Here is a 17,129-nt window from a genome sequence, read left to right as displayed (position 1 = left end):
GGGAGAACTCAATCCCTTCTCTAAACCAAGTGGATTTCCCACTCACCTCCTCTCCACCTCTCCTAAATCCCCAAAGGACAAGAGACGACCTCCTCATGCAAATGTCTTGCTCTTCAACTACCAACCCAGTCCTCTGGGTGTCTGATTAAAGATGGGGATGAGCAACTGCTAAGATACGTCTTGTCTGAAAGATTAATAACTCCTTGAAGCGGGAGGAAAGGAAGAGACAAAATGAGCTATTTAATAGACTGAAGACTGTCCAGCATTCAGTCCATGAACCTGTTTTGATCTTTTTGAGTTTACGGAGCCATATTACACAAAAAAGTATCTGCATTTGGACAAATATGGGATGTGTTGGAGGTTATGTATCCCACACTCATTGATTAATTCTCGTGATTCAAGGAGAAGGAATCTCCCTTCAAGACCACCAGTCTAAAGATATGATAAAGGGACTACATATCTAGTTTTGCATGTACTGACAGCAGCAAGGAGTGTATTTGCAAAATGCTGGAAAAATGAGAACACTCCCATCAGATGAGGATGTAATTCACAAAATGTTAGATTGCGCTGAGATGGACAGACTGACTTTAAAAATAAAAGACACAGGAGACACTGAATATTACTTGATGTGGAATAGATTTTATGAGTGGTTAAAGACAAGAGGTAGAAATTAGATGAAGAAAGATTATTGCTATGCATGAATTAAATATAAAGATGGTCTATAACTATAAATACGCCAGTCTGTTTAACAGAATTATGAATAAGTTAATATAAAAAGAAATTCAGCTAAAACCATTCTGTTAAACATTATTACTATTGTTAGCAGTATATGTGTTAATATTTTTACTGTCTTTTCTTTGTTTTTCTTTTGTAAATGATATACCCTGACAATACACTGTATTCAAAATGTTTATGAATAAAAATTAAAAATAATAATAATTAAAAAAAGAAAGAAAAAGAGGAGAGCTGGACTTCAGTTGGAGATAAGAGCTAAGAGAGGTCATAAGCAATCCTCATATTCAGTTTTCTTCATTTTTGGACCAAGGCGCTGGAAGCAGAGCTGATGGACATAAACCATTTCCTTTCATCCTGCATATTTCACCTGTTCTGTGGGGATCAGTGCCCTCCTCCTCCTCCTCCTCCCTTAATCTGGAGGAAGAGACTGGACTTTGCAGGAGCCACATCTGCCCACCCTTTTCTTTAAGTCACTTTTGGAGAACCATGAAAGCAGCAGCTTCTACTGGCTACTGATATTCCACCATCTGCATTATCTCCACCTGGACTGAAGACATTTGCCAATCCTTTGAGAACCATCATCTTCCTTCTCCTGCACTCTCCAAAGTGCTAAGCTACCCAGCTTTCAGAAGAAAGAAGCTCATAGTGCTGGTTTCATCTTTTGTCTGTTTCACCTGAACCAGGTAGATGTTGCTAGACAAATGGCCCCGTTTGGCAAATGAAGCAGGATCTGCCTAGAATTTCTGTTTCTTGGATTCATACGGAACCAAGATCAAATTATATGGTTTGTTCTAATCCTCTTGAGAATGGTGGAGGAAGCATCTTCTCATAATGCCCCAAGCTAGTTAATCCCAGAATAAGAGAATAAGAAGTTCGAAGGGACCTTGGAGGTCTTCCAGTCTAACCCGCTGCTCAAACAGAAAACCCTATACCAGTGATGGCTAACCTTTTTGCCGTCGCGTGCCAAAAGTGGGGGGAGCACAGGGGGAGTCGCACACATGTGTGCCCACACCCATAATTCAATGCCCCTCATGCCCCACCCCTCCCCCACATGCATGCATGTGCGATCTCCTCCACACTCCTCCCGCTTTTGGCACGCGATGGCAAAAAGATTACCGGTCAGCCTGTTTTTCACCCTCCCCAGGCTCCAGAGGCTTTCTTGGAGCCTGGGGAGGGCGAAAACAGACTTCCCCACCCACTTGGAGGCCCTCTAGAGGCCAGAAATAGCCTGTTTCCCGACTTCTGGTTGGCCCGAAAGGCCTGTTTTTCATCCTCCCCAGGCTCCAGAGGCTTTTTTGGAGCCAGAGGAGGGCAAGAACGGCCTCCACCCCCACCCCTGGAGGTCCCTCGGAGGCCCTCCAGAGGCCGGAAACGGCCCATTTCCCGACTTCTGGTGATCCCAGAAGGCCTGAAAATCAGCTGACCGGCACGCACATGCGCGCTGGAGCTGAGCTAGAGCAACGCTCGCGTGCTCACAGATATGACCCCATGTGCCACGTGTGCCACAGGTTCACCATCACGGCCCTATACCATTTCAGACAAATGATTGTCTAATCTATTCTTAAAAACCTCCAGTGATGGAGCATCCACAACTTCTGGAGGCAAGTCATTCCACTGGTTAATTTTCCTCACTGTTAGGAAGTTTCTCCTTAGTTCTAGGTTGCTTCTCTCCTTGATTAGTTTCCATCAAAACAGTAATGAGTTCTTAAAAATCTTAAATAAAGAACAGGAAAAAAATAAAACCATAAACATGATGAGGAGCTGGGCTTTCTGAATGAAGATCACCTGGATCGGATGATCTTTCCCTCTTGCCTAAAATTACACATTTGTCCCTTCTTGTCAAATTTCACTGATGCACACAGGACAAAAACAAAATAAAGGAAATGAAGTGAAGGGGTTTTGTCTCACTTCCCCAGCTGAAAGAATCACTGTGGGACTGACTACCCGTCCAGACACAACAATAATAGGTGGCTTCGTCTTCAAGCAGAGCCCCAGTGATAGTCAAGGACATCACATTCCCTGATCTGGACCCAGAGAAACGTTCTGGAACCCCCGATGGTCTGGAACTGGTCGAATGGATCAGAATTTGAGGTTTATTCCCAGGTATCTGCTGTGACCACCAAGGTTGGTTGCTATCCCCAAGATTTCCACGATCGTATCGACAAGATATGATGACTGTTCGTCCAACTGCAACAAATTCTGGGTCCTTCAAGGTCTGCAGTTGTTGAAGGCTGGGGCCTGAAAGAGAGAAAGACATTGCTTGTTCAATGGAAAGTCAAGAGGACCATGAATAACAAACCTAGCTACCTGGCAAGGAGGCTCTTGTGGGTTTAGTTCCAGAAAGTGTTGTGCCTCCTTACTATAGTCTCTTACCAACAGAGATCAAGACTACAGAGAGAAGAAGCGCCTGGGACATGGTTGGAGAACTCAATGGGCCAATCCCTTCTCTGAAGCAATTGGATTTTCCCCTGGACTCCTCTCCGCCTCTCTTAAACCCCCAAAGGACAAGACAGGACCTCCTCATGCAAATGTCTTTCTCTTCAACTATCAAGCCAACCTTTTGGGAGGCTGATTTGAGAAGAAAGGAAGAAGCTGCTAAGATGTGACTTGTTGAAAAGCAATATTTCTGGTAGTAAGGAGCGGAGGACGAGGCAAAACTTAGTCTTTGAATAGCTTGAAGGGTTTCTGGAGGGTATTCCATGAATCTCCTCTGATCTCAGGAGTTAAGGAAATGGTATCGCAGAAAAGCAATGCTTCGGAGTGTAGGTGGGATGGATTGGGATGGGGGCAAAGAGCAAGCTCATTGATTAACAGAATAACAGACAGAATAACAGAATAACAGAGTTGGGAGAGACCTTGGAGGTCTTCTAGTCCAACTCCCTGCCTAGGCAGGAAACCCTACAACCACTTCAGACAAAGGGTTATCCAACATCTTCTTAAAAACGTCCAGTGTTGGAGCATTCACAACTTTTGGAGGCAAGTTGTTCCACTGATTAATTGTTCTCACTGTCAGGAAATTCCTCCTTAGTTCTAAGTTGCTTTTCTCCTTGATTAGTTTCCACCCATTGCTTCTTGTCCTGCCTTTAGGTGCTTTGGAGAAGAGCTTGACTCCCTCTTCTTTGGGGCAGCCCCTGAGATATTGGAACACTGTTATCATGTCTCCCCTAATCCTCCTCTTCATTAAACTAGACATACCCAGTTCCTGCAACCCTTCTTTGTCTGTTTTATCCTCCAGTCCCCTAATCATCTTTGTTGCTCTTCTCTATGCTCTTTCTAGAGTCTCCAATCTTTTTCACATCGTGGTGACCAAAACTGGATGCAGTATTAATTCTACTCAAGTAGGTCTCTAAGAGAGGAAAAAGAGGAGAACGATCCTCCGATTGGACATATAAAGTAGGGCAGTTCATAAACAATTCCTTATACTGTTTTTTTTTTAAAAATCTTTGAAACGTGCCACCAGAAGCAGAATTGGTGCAACTAAGCATTTTCTTTTATCCCACATATTTCTCATGTTCTATGTGGGATCATCCTCCCTTACCTAGAGGAGATCAACCCTGACTGCTCTTTAGAAGGCCAGATCCTGAAGAGGAAACTCACATACTTTGGCCACCTAATGAGAAGGAAGGACTCCCTGGAGAAGAGCCGAATGCTGGGAACGATGGAGGGGAAAAGAAGAAGAAGGGGACGGCAGAGAACGAGGTGGCTGGATGGAGTCACTGAAGCAGTCGGCGTGAGCTTAAATGAACTCCAGAGGATGGTAGAGGACAGGAAGGCCTGGAGGAACGCTGTCCATGGGGCGATGGGTCGGACATGACTTCGCAACTAACAACAACAGCTGGCCATCCTTTTGCTTAAGTCTTTTTTGGAGAAACATGAAAGGGCACCAGCAGCCCCTACTGGCCACTGATGTTGCAACATCTGCATGGTCCCCACATGGGCTGAAAAAGTGCAGCATTTCTGGTCCTTCAAGGACCATCATCGTCCTTCTCTCCAAGCATCAAAGGAAGGGCAGACAAAAGAAAAGAATGAGGCGAAAAAGGACAAGAATGGAACAAATTTGCCTTCTTTATTATTTCTGCTATAGAAGATGTCACCAAGAGTCACCTGTTGATTTTAATGCTTGGCTTTGAAAAAAGGACATTAAGGTAGAAATTAGGCATACATCTGGAGCATTGTGCTTCTGGGTGCTTGTCCTTCTCAACCTTAGTGGCTTGCGTGTGGTTGACACAAAGGATGGCGGACCGATTTTTAAGTGGGCTGCACTAAATCATTGCACCTTTTTTGCCAAAGTTGTTAAACGAATTACTGCAATGGTTACATGAATCTCTCTTTTTTATTTTTGGGAGAACTTTTTCAGTTTTATTTCTTATACACATAATATAAAATGTACATTTTCTTATACATAATTAATCCTACATAAACATTTTTTTCCTTAAAGAAAGCATTAAAATAAGGCATTTTAATTACATTCGGAGTTGCTCGTCTACCCTTTCTTCCCTCATTTTGCAACAACCCTTCTTCTTCTCCTCCCCTTCTCTTCCTTCCTCTATCTCCTCCTACTTTCTCGTCTCTCCTCTCCTACCTCATCCTACTTCCCCTTCCTTTCCCCCACTCCTCTCTTCTTTTCCTCCTTCTCAACTTCTCTCCTACTCCTGTCCCCTTCCTTCCTCTCCTTTTCCCTTTCTTCCATTCCTCTCCCTCCCTCTCCTCTTCCTACCCTCTCCTCCTCTCTCCTTTCTATCTTCCTTCCTGTGGAATATTCTCCTTCTTTGGTATCCAAACAGTTTACATGAATCTCATGGTTGAAAACTGAAACTGGGGTTTCCCCCATTGACTTGGTTTGTTGGAAGCCAACTGGGAAGGACTGGCTGATCACATGACCCCAGAATGCTCAAACCATCCAAAATACCTTCCCTGACTGTGTGCAGTTCTTCTCTAAAACCATCTGCAACCCGTGTTGAGCGAAGCGTTCAAGGAAGGCTGGGCCACCTTCTGGTTTTTGTCACAGTTCCCCATAAGGTGGAATCACTGTGCTCTGAGAATTGCCATCATGAGACAAACAATAATAGTCAGCCTCATCTTCTGTTTGAACGTTAGAGATGGATAAAGTGGCCGAATTGGAGGAAGAATCATAAGAACCAGAAAATCGCTCGGGGACTCCAGAAGGTCTGCTAGAATAACTATAGATCAATAGTACTGGTTTAGTGCCAGGTTTCTGCTGATACCAGCTCACAACGTAGCCAGTAATGCTACCCCCTGCCCTGGTACAGCTGATCCAGATTGTTCCTCCAGGGGATACCGACAGAGAAGGTGGTTGAGTCATGGTGAACTGGGCCAAGGTACCTGCAGGGGGAAGAAAAGGGAATGAAATGCAACTGAGAGGCAACCACAGAGAAATCCATTTATTCAGCTGAAAGAAGAAAAGAAGAAGATGCTTGATTATTGCCAGACAACAGGATACTTTACCAGTAAGATAGGTGAACAGGAAGAGGAGGAAGAGAAATGGTTGGGCCATGGCAGAGAAACGGGCAAGGACTGATCTTCTGAAGCCAAACTTCCTTCTAGGTGGACCTCTTCTCCTCACGCTTAAGTTGAGCTGCAAGAAAGATGGATTGCAAAGGCATGCAAATACCCTTCCTGTTCCTCCCTTTTAAAGCCCCTAGATCTATTTCTAGGACAAAGACAAGGGGTGCCTGGCAGGAGATTTCATTCAACTTCAGAGAAGGGTTGATGCTTTCTTAGCTCTTTGGCAATTTATCTCTCCAAGGGAATCACTGTGATTTGGGCACCACCTTCAAGAGATAAACAGTAATCATCAGCCTCATCTTCTGCATGGAGGTTGGAGATGGATAACTGGCTGAATTGGACCAAGGGTCAGTAGAACCAGAAAAATCACTTAGGGATTCCAGAAGACAAAAATACCTTTGCAAATTAAAGGGATATTTCCGAGTGGAAGATTGTATCTGGGGAGTAGAGAAGAGAAGAGTAGAGAAGAGAAGCTGAGATGCCCTCAGAAACAAATGCAGTTTATTAAGCTTAGGAAAGTAGAAAGGGGGAGAGGAGACGTCCCAATTGCCACAAAACCAGAAATGCTCCAAAGAGGAGAATTAAACCTTGAGCTCCTCATAGGAACAGATTTCTTACTACTGGAGTAGAGGAGGAGTAAGAACCCAAGGAGAAACATTTGGGCCATGGCAGAGAAGTGGAGAACAGTTGTATTTGTGAAAGCAACATTTCATTTCAATTGTCCCTTTCTCGACTTTTATATTAAGTTGCAAGTAGAGGTGGTGCAAAATAAAGCAAATATTTTCTCATTCTACCCGTTTCTTAGGGGTTCCCTTCATCCGTTCCTTCAACAAGTAAAAAGGGGGCTTGCATAGGATCTCATTTGTAAGTCTCCCTTATGGGGTGGGGTTGAAATCTGTCAGCTGCTCCCCCCAATTCAGGGAAGTGACCTGACTTTGAGGTTAGAGCAGGGTGTGCTAAAAGCAAAGGGAGGGGCTTCACCCCAACACACACTAACCCCTCCCCAGATTCAACTCAGCATGTGGTCCTCTCCATTAAGGGACCTGATTTCTTCTGCTGAATGTTGTACACCTTCTATACAGGTAGTCCTCAATTTATGACCCAACTGAAACCAGCAAGGAAGTTCTTACACGAGTCCCATCCAATGTTACCACTTTCTTTGCCATTGGTTGTTAATCAAATAACTGCAGTTGTTAAGTGAATCATGCAGTTGTTAAGGGAATTTGGTTTCCCCCATTGGCTTTCTTTGTGGAATGCTGGCTGGGAAGGTCATAGAAGGGGGATCACATGAAAAGAGGATGCCAAAAATGTCGAAAATACATTCCCTGTCTGTATGCAATTCTTTTGTGAAACCACCTGCAACCCATGTTGAACGAAGCGTTCAAGGAAGGCTGAGCCACCTTCTGGTTTTTGTCACAGTTCCCCATAAGGTGGAATCACTGTGCACTGATAATTGCCATCATAAGACAAACAGAAATAGTCAGCCTCATCTTCCGGTTGAACGTTGGAGATGGATAAAGTGGCCGAATTGGAAGAAGAATCATAAGAACCAGAAAATCGCTCAGGGATTCCAGAAGGTCTGCTAGAATAACTATAGATCACTAGTACTGGTTTAGTGCCAGGTTTCTGCTGATACCAGCTCACAGAGTAGCTAGTAATGCTACCCCCTGCCCTGGTACAGGTGATCCTGACTGTTCCTCCAGGGGATACCGACAGAGAAGGTGGCTGAGTCATGGTGAACTGGGCCAAGGCACCTGCAGGGGGAGAGAAAAGGGATAAAATGCAATTGAGATGCAGTCAGAGAGAAATGCATTTATTCAGCTGAAAGAAAGGAAAAAAGGGCTGAGGAGAAGGGAATAATTCCAGAAATGTTCCAAGGAAGAGGAAAAGTTGCTAGATCTTTGCCAGTCAACGGGGTACTTTACCAGTGAAGTAGGTGAGGACGAAGAGGAGGAAGAGAAATTGTTGGGCCATGGCAGAGAAATGGGCAAGGACTGATCTTCTGAAACCAACGTTCCTTCTAGGTGGACCTCTTCTCCTCACGCTTAAGTTGAGCTACAAGAAAGAGAGGCTGCAAAGGCATGCAAATACTCTTCCTGTTTCTCCCTTTTAAAGCCCCTAGATCTATTTCTAAGAGAAAGGCAAAAGGTGCCTGGCAGGAGATTTCATTCAACTTCAGAGAAGGATTAAGATGCTTTCTTAGCTCTTTGGCAATTTATCTGTCCAAGGGAATCACTGTGATTTGGGCGCCCCCTTCAGGAGATAAACAGTAATCATCAGCCTCATCTTCTGCATGGAAGTTGGAGATGGACGAGTGGCTGAATTGGACGAAGGGTCAGGAGAACCAGAAAAATCATTCCTCTCCTTCCCTCTCCTCTTCCTACCCTCTCGTTCCTCTCTCCTTTCTATCTTCCTTGCTGTGGAATATTCTCCTTCTTTGGTATCCAAACAATTTACATGAATCTCATGGTTGCAAACTGAAACTGGGGTTTCCCCCATTGACTTGGTTTGTTGGAAGCCAGCTGGGAAGGACTGGCTGATCACATGACCCCAGAATGCTCAAACCATCCAAAATACCTTCCCTGACTGTGTGCAGTTCTTTTGTCAAACCACCTGCAACCCATGTTGAGCGAAGCCTTCAAGGAAGACAGGGCCACCTTCTGGTTTTTGTCACAGTTCCCCATAAAGTGGAATCACTGTGCTCTGAGAATTGCTATCATAAGACAAACAGTAATAGTCAGCCTCATCTTCCGGTTGAACGTTGGAGATGGATAAAGTGGCCGAATTGGAGGAAGAATCATAAGAACCAGAAAATCGCTCAGGGATTCCAGAGGGTCTGCTAGAAAAATCATAGATCACTGCTAGGGGTTTAGTGCCAGGTTTCTGCTGATACCAGCTCACATAGTAGCTAGAAATGCTACCGCCTGCCCTGGTACAGGTGATCCTGACTGTTCCTCCAGGGGATACCGACAGAGAAGGTGGCTGAGTCATGGTGAACTGGGCCAAGGCACCTGCAGGGGGAAGAAAGGGTATAAAATAAATCTAAGATGCAGTCAGAGGAAAAAGTTTTAATTCAGCTGAAAGAAAGGAAAAAAGGGACAAGGAGAAGGGAATAATTCCAGAAATATAGAAATGTTCCAAGGAAGAGGAAAAGTTGCTAGATCTTTGCCAGTCAACGGGGTACTTTACCAGTGAAGTAAGTGATGAGAAAGAGGAGGAAGAGAAACTGTTGGGCCATGGCAGAGAAATGGGCAAGAACTGATCTTCTGAAACCAACGGTCCTTCTAGAATCTAGGTGGACCTCTTCTCCTCACGCTTAAGTTGAGCTGTAAAAAAGAGAGGCTGCAAAGGCATGCAAATACTCTTCCTGTTCCTCCCTTTTAAAGCCCCTAGATCTATTTCTAAGACCAAGGCAAAAGGTGGCTGGCAGGAGATTTCATTCAACTTCAGAGAAGGGTTAAGATGCTTTCTTAGCTCTTTGGCAATTTATCTCTCCAAGGGAATCACTGTGATTTGGGCACCACCTTCAGGAGATAAACAGTAACCATCAGCCTCATCTTCTGCATGGAGGTTGGAGATGGACAACTGGCTGAATTGGATTTTTCTGGAAAAATCACTCAGGGATTCCAGAAGAGAAAAATGCCTTTGCAAATTAAAGGGATATTTCCGAGTGGAAGATTGTATCTGGGGAGTAGAGAAGAGAAGAGTAGAGAAGAGAAGCTGAGATGCCCTCAGAAACAAATGCAGTTTATTAAGCTTAGGAAAGTAGAAAGGGGGAGAGGAGACATCGAAATTGCCACAAAACCAGAAATGCTCCAAAGAGGAGAATTAAACCTTAAGCTCCTCATAGGAACAGATTTCTTACTACTGGAGTAGAGGAGGAGTAAGAACCCAAGGAGAAACATTTGGGCCATGGCAGAGAAGTGGGGAACAGTTGTATTTGTGAAAGCAACATTTCATATCAATTGTCCCTTTCTCAACTTTTATATTAAGTTGCAAGAAGAGGTGGTGCAAAATAAAGCAAATATTTTCTCATTCTATCCATTTCTTAGGGGTTCCCTTCATCCATTCCTTCAACAAGTAAAAAGGGGGCTTGCATAGGATCTCATTTTTAATTCTCCCTTATGGGGTGGGGTTAGGGGATTGAAATCTGTCAGCTGCTCCCCCCAATTCAGGGAAGTGACCTGACTTTGAGGTTAGAGCAGGGTGTGCTAAAATCAAAGGGAGGGGCTTCACCCAAAACACACTAACCCCTCCCCAGATTCAACTCAGCATGTGGTCCTCTCCATTAAGGGACCTGATTTCTTCTGTTGAATGTTGTACACCTTCTATACTGGTAGCCCTCAGTTTATGACCCAACTGAAACCAGCAAGGAGGTTCTTCCACGAGTGCCATCCAATGTTACCACTTTCTTTGCCATTGGTTGTTAATCAAATACCTGCAGTTGTTAAGTGAGTCATGCAGTTGATAAGGGAATTTGGTTTCCCCCATTGGCTTTCTTTGTGGAATGCTGGCTGGGAAGGTCATAGAAGGGGGATCGCATGAAAAGAGGATGCTCAAGCCATTGAAAATACAGTCCCTGGCTGTCTGCAATTCTTTTGTGAAACCACCTGCAACCCATGTTGAGCGAAGCATTCAAGGAAGGTTGAGCCACCTTCTGGTTTTTGTCACAGTTCCCCATAAGGTGGAATCACTGTGCTCTGAGCATTGTCATCATAAGACAAACAGAAATAGACAGCCTCATCTTCTGTTTGAACGTTGGAGATGGATAAAGTGGCTGAATTGGAGGAAGAATCGATAGAACCAGAAAATCGCTCAGGGATTCCAGAAGGTCTCTCACTATCTTCATAGATCACTGCTAGGATTTTAGTATCAGGTTTCTGCTGATACCAGCTCACATAGTGGTCAGAAATGCTACCCCCTGCCCTGGTACAGGTGATGCTGACTGTTTCTCCAGGGGATACCGACAGAGAAGGTGGCTGAGTCATGGTGAACTGGGCCAAGGCACCTGCAGGGGGAAGAAGGGGTATAAAATAAATCTAAGATGCAGTCAGAGGGAAAAGTTTTAATTCAGCTAAAAGAAAGGAAAAAAGGGAGAGGAGAAGGGAATAATTCCAGCAAAGTAGAAATCTTCCAAGGAAGAGAAGATGCTTGATTTTTGCCAGTCAACAGGATACTTTACCAGTGAAATAGGTGAGGAGGAAGAGGAGGAAGAGAAACAGTTGGGCCATGGCAGAGAAACGGGCAAGGACTGATCTTCCAAAACCAATGTTCCTTCTAGGTAGACCTCTTCTCCTCACGCTTAAGTTGAGCTGTCAGAAAGAGAGGCTGCAAAGGCATGCAAATACTCTTCCTGTTTCTCCCTTTTAAAGCCTCTAGATCTATTTCCAGGACAAAGACAAGGGGTGGCTGGCAGGAGATTTCATTCAACTTCAGAGAAGGGTTAAGATGCTTTCTTACGGAGTCACATCCAATTTCATGAACATCTTTGCCATGGTTGTTAAGCAAATCAAACAGTTATTAAGTGAATCATGCAGTTGTTAAGGGAATCCGGGTTCCCCCATGGACAACACCTGGACAGACTCGACAAACAGGAGACTGTGAGTTTGGATCCTAGGGAGAGGCAGATATTTCTCTCTCTTTTAGCACAATGAGAATATATCTGCTTGTCACTGCGTTTTTTTTATTTACCAGATGAGCTCTATTTTTGAACTATAAGACTTTCCATAGCTTGCCAAGAATTCTTATCTCTAAGCTAACTGTGCATGTCCACACATCACACATTCCTTCACTCCTTCTTCTGACTTTCTTTGTTCTCCTGCCAAGAGGTTCTCCTGCCAGGAGGTCCGGCAGGAACGTTTGCCAAAATGTAATTAATTTAGCTAGTGAGATTTTTTATTTTCTTTATAACAAATAAATGAGTTTTCTTAGAAGATATTTCTTCGGGTTTGTTTTCTTAAAGTATGCTCGCAAGGAAAGGCCACGATTCGCTCCTCTTAATCAGGGTGCAATTTCCCAGAGGCAGAATGGGATTAATCAACGCCCTGACACTGCTGAACTCTGCATTGGTGACGGGAAAGGCATCCGGCCATTAAAACGCTCTGTTCATTGAATGCTAGATGGGAAGATCATAGAAAGTGATCACATGGGGGGGAAAAAGGATGCTGAAACTATCAAAAGTACATTCCCTACTTGTGTGCAATTCTTTTGTCAAACCATGTTGAGCGAAGCGTTCAAGGAAGACTGAGCCACCTTCTGGTTTTTGTCACAGTTCCCCATGAAATGCAATCACTGTGCTCTGAGAATTTTCATCACTCGTCAAACAGTAATAGTCAGCCTCATCTTCTGCTTGAACGTTGGAGATGGACAAGGTGGCCGAATTGGAGGAAGAATCATAAGAACCAGAAAATCGTTCGGGGATTCCAGAAGGTCTCTCACTATATTTATAGATCACTGCTAGGGGTTTAGTGCCAGATTTCTGCTGATACCAGCCCACATAATAGCCAGAAATGCTACCGCCTGCCCTGGTACAGGTGATCCTGACTGCTCCTCCAGGGGATACCGATAGAGAAGGTGGCTGAGTCATGGTGAACTGGGCCAAGGCACCTGCAGGGGGAAGAAAGGGTATAAAATAAATCTAAGATGCAGTCAAAGAGAAATGCATTTATTCAGCTGCAAAGAAGGAAAAAAGGGACAGGAGAAGGAAAGGAGGAACATCTAGAAATCTTCCAAGGAAGAGAAGAAGATGCTTGATTCTTGGCCAGTCAACAGAATACTTTACCAGTGAGATAAGTGAGCAGGAAGAGGAGGAAGAGAAACGATTGGGCCATGGCAGAGAAATGGGCAAGGACTGATCTTCTGAAACCAAAGTTCCTTCTAGGTGGACCTCTTCTCCCCACGCTTAAGTTGAGCTGCAAGAAAGAGAGACTGCAAAGGCATGCAAATACGCTTCCTGTTTCTCCCTTTTAAAGCCTCTAGATCTATATCTAGGACAAAGACAAGGGGTGGCTGGCAGGAGATTCCATTGGTGAGTCTCCAATGATGGAGGAAGGAGGAAGGGTAGAGAGTCCAGAACCAATCTGCCTTTCGCATTCTCACATTTCAGTGTCCTGGAACCTAAGCAAAGGATCTGATGGACAGATAGACAAATGAAAAGAGATGTCCTTCCAGTACGCTGGGCTCATGCCATGAAAGTTTTAGAAGGAGGACTAGAACCTTGAATGGCACCCAGAAGCATATTGGGAGCTAGTGCAGCTCATTAAGCAAAGGTGCAACCTGATTGACAGCATGTTGGAGTAGTCCATTTGGGAAGTGACCAAAGCATTTGTGACCATAAGCACCGTATCCTTGTCAGGGGTGGTATTCATTTACCTTCTCTACCGGCCCACAAATTTGAGCGCATGTGCCTCCTCCACACATACTCAGAGCCTTTTGCACATGCTCAGAGGGTCTAAAAAGGGACGTGATGACATTCGGGTGGCTGGGTGAGTGAAGCCTCCCACCACCAGCATTACCAGTTCGTGCGATCCGGATAGAGCCAGCTGAATTTCACTACTGATCCTTGTCCAGGAAAAGATGCAACTGCTACACGACACAAATTCTGCAACAGTCCTTCTGGGGTTGACTGTCATCTTCTCCTCAAACAGGAGCCACCATTTCAGGAATGTTGCCTGCAACAGAATGCATGGTTGACCTTGAGGAAAGGAAGGAAGAGATGCTGCAAGGGAAACAATCAGATAAGAGGAGCAGGAGCCCAGAATCACTTAATGGTGATAAGAAGAATCTGAGGAAAGATCCCCCCTTAAGGTTCCCACCAGTTAGAAGTGGCGGTGGGACGTTTCTACTTTCAGGCTTGTAAAGGTTACGTTAATACAGCCTTACAATGAAGTAGATTTAGTTGATCTTGAGTTGGAGGGTTGACTTCCCCTGAATGCACAGTGGCTCTGTTGGACATTGCACAATCAAAATCAGGATCAAAGATGGAAAATCACAACATCCAGAAGGTCCAAAACCCCAAACACGTTCAATTTCAAGAGTAGAGTTGCACTTTATTCTATCCCATTCATCCCTATGTCCTCCAGACATAAAGATAGAAGTTCCCCAGTAGCCAAGTGATGCCTTGAATGGGATCTTCAGCCCCTTACCCAGCATAGAAGCCTGAAGGCCAGGGCAGAAACAATCTAGAAATTGGACTTTTTCCAGTATCCTAAGAGATATGATGGCACCAAGGTCTGGTGGAGGATTAGTTCACCCCCGAAGGAAAAATGGAGAGGGGAACTGGAAGGCAATGAAAGGGTGGATCAAACAATAAGCAACTACACACAATCACACAAAACACACACGTTACTCTGCTTGTATCATCTCCACTCCATGTTCTCCAAGACTGGTTCAATGCCTCGTTTACAGCCCGACATAATCAAACCTGTTATTTTTATTCTTTACTAAAAATCGGCATGCATAGCCACCTGCCCCAATGCGAAGTGAAACTTCGGAGAAGGGTTAAGATGCTTTCTTAGCTCTTTGCCAATTTCTCTTTTCACTGTGATTTGGGGGCCCCCATCAGGCCACGAAGAGCAATAATCAGCCTCATCTTCTGCATGGAAGTTGGAGATGGACGAGTGGGTGAATTGGACGAAGGATCAGGAGAACCGGAAAAATCACTCAGGGATTCCAGAAGAGAAAAATACCTTTGCAAATTAAAGGGGTATTTCCCAGTGGAGGATTGTATCTGGGGAGTTAGAAGACCAAGAGAAGCTGAGATGCCATCAGACAGAAATGCAGTTTATTAAGGTTAGGGAAGTAGAAAGGAGGAGCGGAGAGTTCCAAATTGCCACGAAACTAGAAATCTTCCTAGGAGGAGAACTAAACATTGAGCTCCTCATACAAATTTTGTTTGTAGATAGCAAGCTGGATAGGTCATAGAGGGGAACCACATGAAAAGTCGGTGCTGAAACCATAGAGAAATATGTTCCCTGGCTGTGCTCGCTTCGGCAGCATATATACTAAAATTGGAACGATACGGAGAATATTAGCATGGCCCCTGCATAAGGATCACACACAAATTAATGAAGTGTCTGATAAGAAAGAAAGAAAGAAAGAAAGAAAGAAAGAAAGAAAGAAAGAAAGAAAGAAAGAAAGAAAGAAAGAAAAAAAAAATACATTCCCTGTCTATATGCAATTCTTTTGTAAAACCATCTGCAAACAATGTTGAACGAAGCGTTCAAGGAAGACAGGGCCACCTCCTGGTTTTTGTCACAGTTCCCCATAAGGTGGAATCACTGTGCTCTGAGAATTGCTATCCTGAGACAAACAGTAATAGTCAGCCTCATCTTCCGGTTGAACGTTGGAGATGGATAAAGTGGCCGAATTGGAGGAAGAATCGATAGAACCAGAAAATCGCTCGGGGATTCCAGAAGGTCTGCCAGAATAACTATAGATCACTAGTACTGGTTTAGTGCCAGGTTTCTTTTGAAACCAGCTCACATGGTGGTCAGAAAAGCTGCCCCCTGCCCTGGTACAGGTGATGCTGACTGTTCCCCCAGGGGATACCGACAGAGAAGGTGGCTGAGTCATGGTGAACTGGGCCAAGGCATCTGCAGGGGGAAGAAAGGGTATAAAATAAATATAAGATGCAGTCAGAAGGAAAAATTTTAATTCCACTAAAAGAAAGGAAAAAAGGGATGAAGAGAAGAGAACAATTCCAGCAAAGTAGAAATCCTCCAAGGAAGAGAAGATGCTTGATTTTTGCCAGTCAACAGGATACTTTACCAGTGAAGTAGGTGAGGAGGAAGAGGAGGAAGAGAAACAGTTGGGCCATGGCAGAGAAATGGGCAAGGAGTGATCTTCTGAATCCAACGTTCCTTCTAGAATCTAGGTGGACCTCTTCTCCTCACGCTTAAGTTGAGTTGCGAGAAAGAGAGGCTGCATAGGCATGCAAATACCCTTCCCGTTTCTCCCTTTTAAAGCCCCTAGATCTATTTCTAAGACCAAGGCAAGGGGTGGCTGGCAAGAGATTTCATTCAACTTCAGAGAAGGGTTAAGATGCTTTCTTAGCTCTTTGGCAATTTATCTCTCCAAGGGAATCACTGTGATTTGGGCACCACCTTCAGGAGATAAACAGTAATCATCAGCCTCATCTTCTGCATGGAGGTTGGAGATGGATAACTGGCTGAATTGGATTTTTCTGGAAAAATCACTCAGGGATTCCAGAAGAGAAAAATACCTTTGCAAATTAAAGGGATATTTCCGAGTGGAAGATTGTATCTGGGGAGTAGAGAAGAGAAGAGTAGAGAAGAGAAGCTGAGATGCCCTCAGAAACAAATGCAGTTTATTAAGCTTAGGAAAGTAGAAAGGGGGAGAGGAGACATCGAAATTGCCACAAAAGCAGAAATGCTCCAAAGGGGAGAGTTAAAAGTTGAGCTCCTCATAGGATCAGATTTCTTACTACTGGAGTAGAGGAGGAGTAAGAACCCAAGGAGAAGCATTTGGGCCATAGCAAAAGTTATATTTGTGAAAGCAACATTTCATATCAATTGTCCATTTCTTGACTTTTATATTAAGTTGCAAGAAGAGGTGGTGCAAAATAAAGCAAATATTTTCTCATTCTATCCATTTCTTAGGGGTCCCCTTCATTCATTCCTTCAACAAGTAAAGAGGGGGCTTGCATAGGATCTCATTTTTAATTCTCCCTTATGGGGTGGGGATAGGGGATTGAAATCTGTCAGCTGCTCCCCCCAATTCAGGGAAGTGACCTGACTTTGAGGATAGAGCAGGGTGTGCTAAAAGCAAAGGGAGGGGCTTCACCCCAACACACACTAACCCCTCCCCAGATTCAGTTCAGCATGTGGTCCTCTCCATTAAGGGACCTG

The 17,129-nt window shown here is 44.3% G+C and overlaps 1 non-coding gene across 1 annotated transcript; it reads left to right on the top strand.

The window, feature by feature from the left end:
- Positions 1-15,239: 15,239 nt before the first annotated feature.
- On the top strand, positions 15,240-15,346 carry LOC117657060 (U6 spliceosomal RNA). Its single transcript, XR_004589063.3, has one exon. It is a non-coding gene; the product is annotated as a U6 spliceosomal RNA (small nuclear RNA).
- Positions 15,347-17,129: the final 1,783 nt, after the last annotated feature.

The sequence above is a fragment of the Pantherophis guttatus genome, chromosome 17, assembly GCF_059756535.1.
Source record: "Pantherophis guttatus breed Tessera chromosome 17, ASM5975653v1, whole genome shotgun sequence".
Taxonomy (NCBI): domain Eukaryota; kingdom Metazoa; phylum Chordata; class Lepidosauria; order Squamata; family Colubridae; genus Pantherophis; species Pantherophis guttatus.
This window is presented reverse-complemented; position numbering and strand designations above follow the sequence as displayed.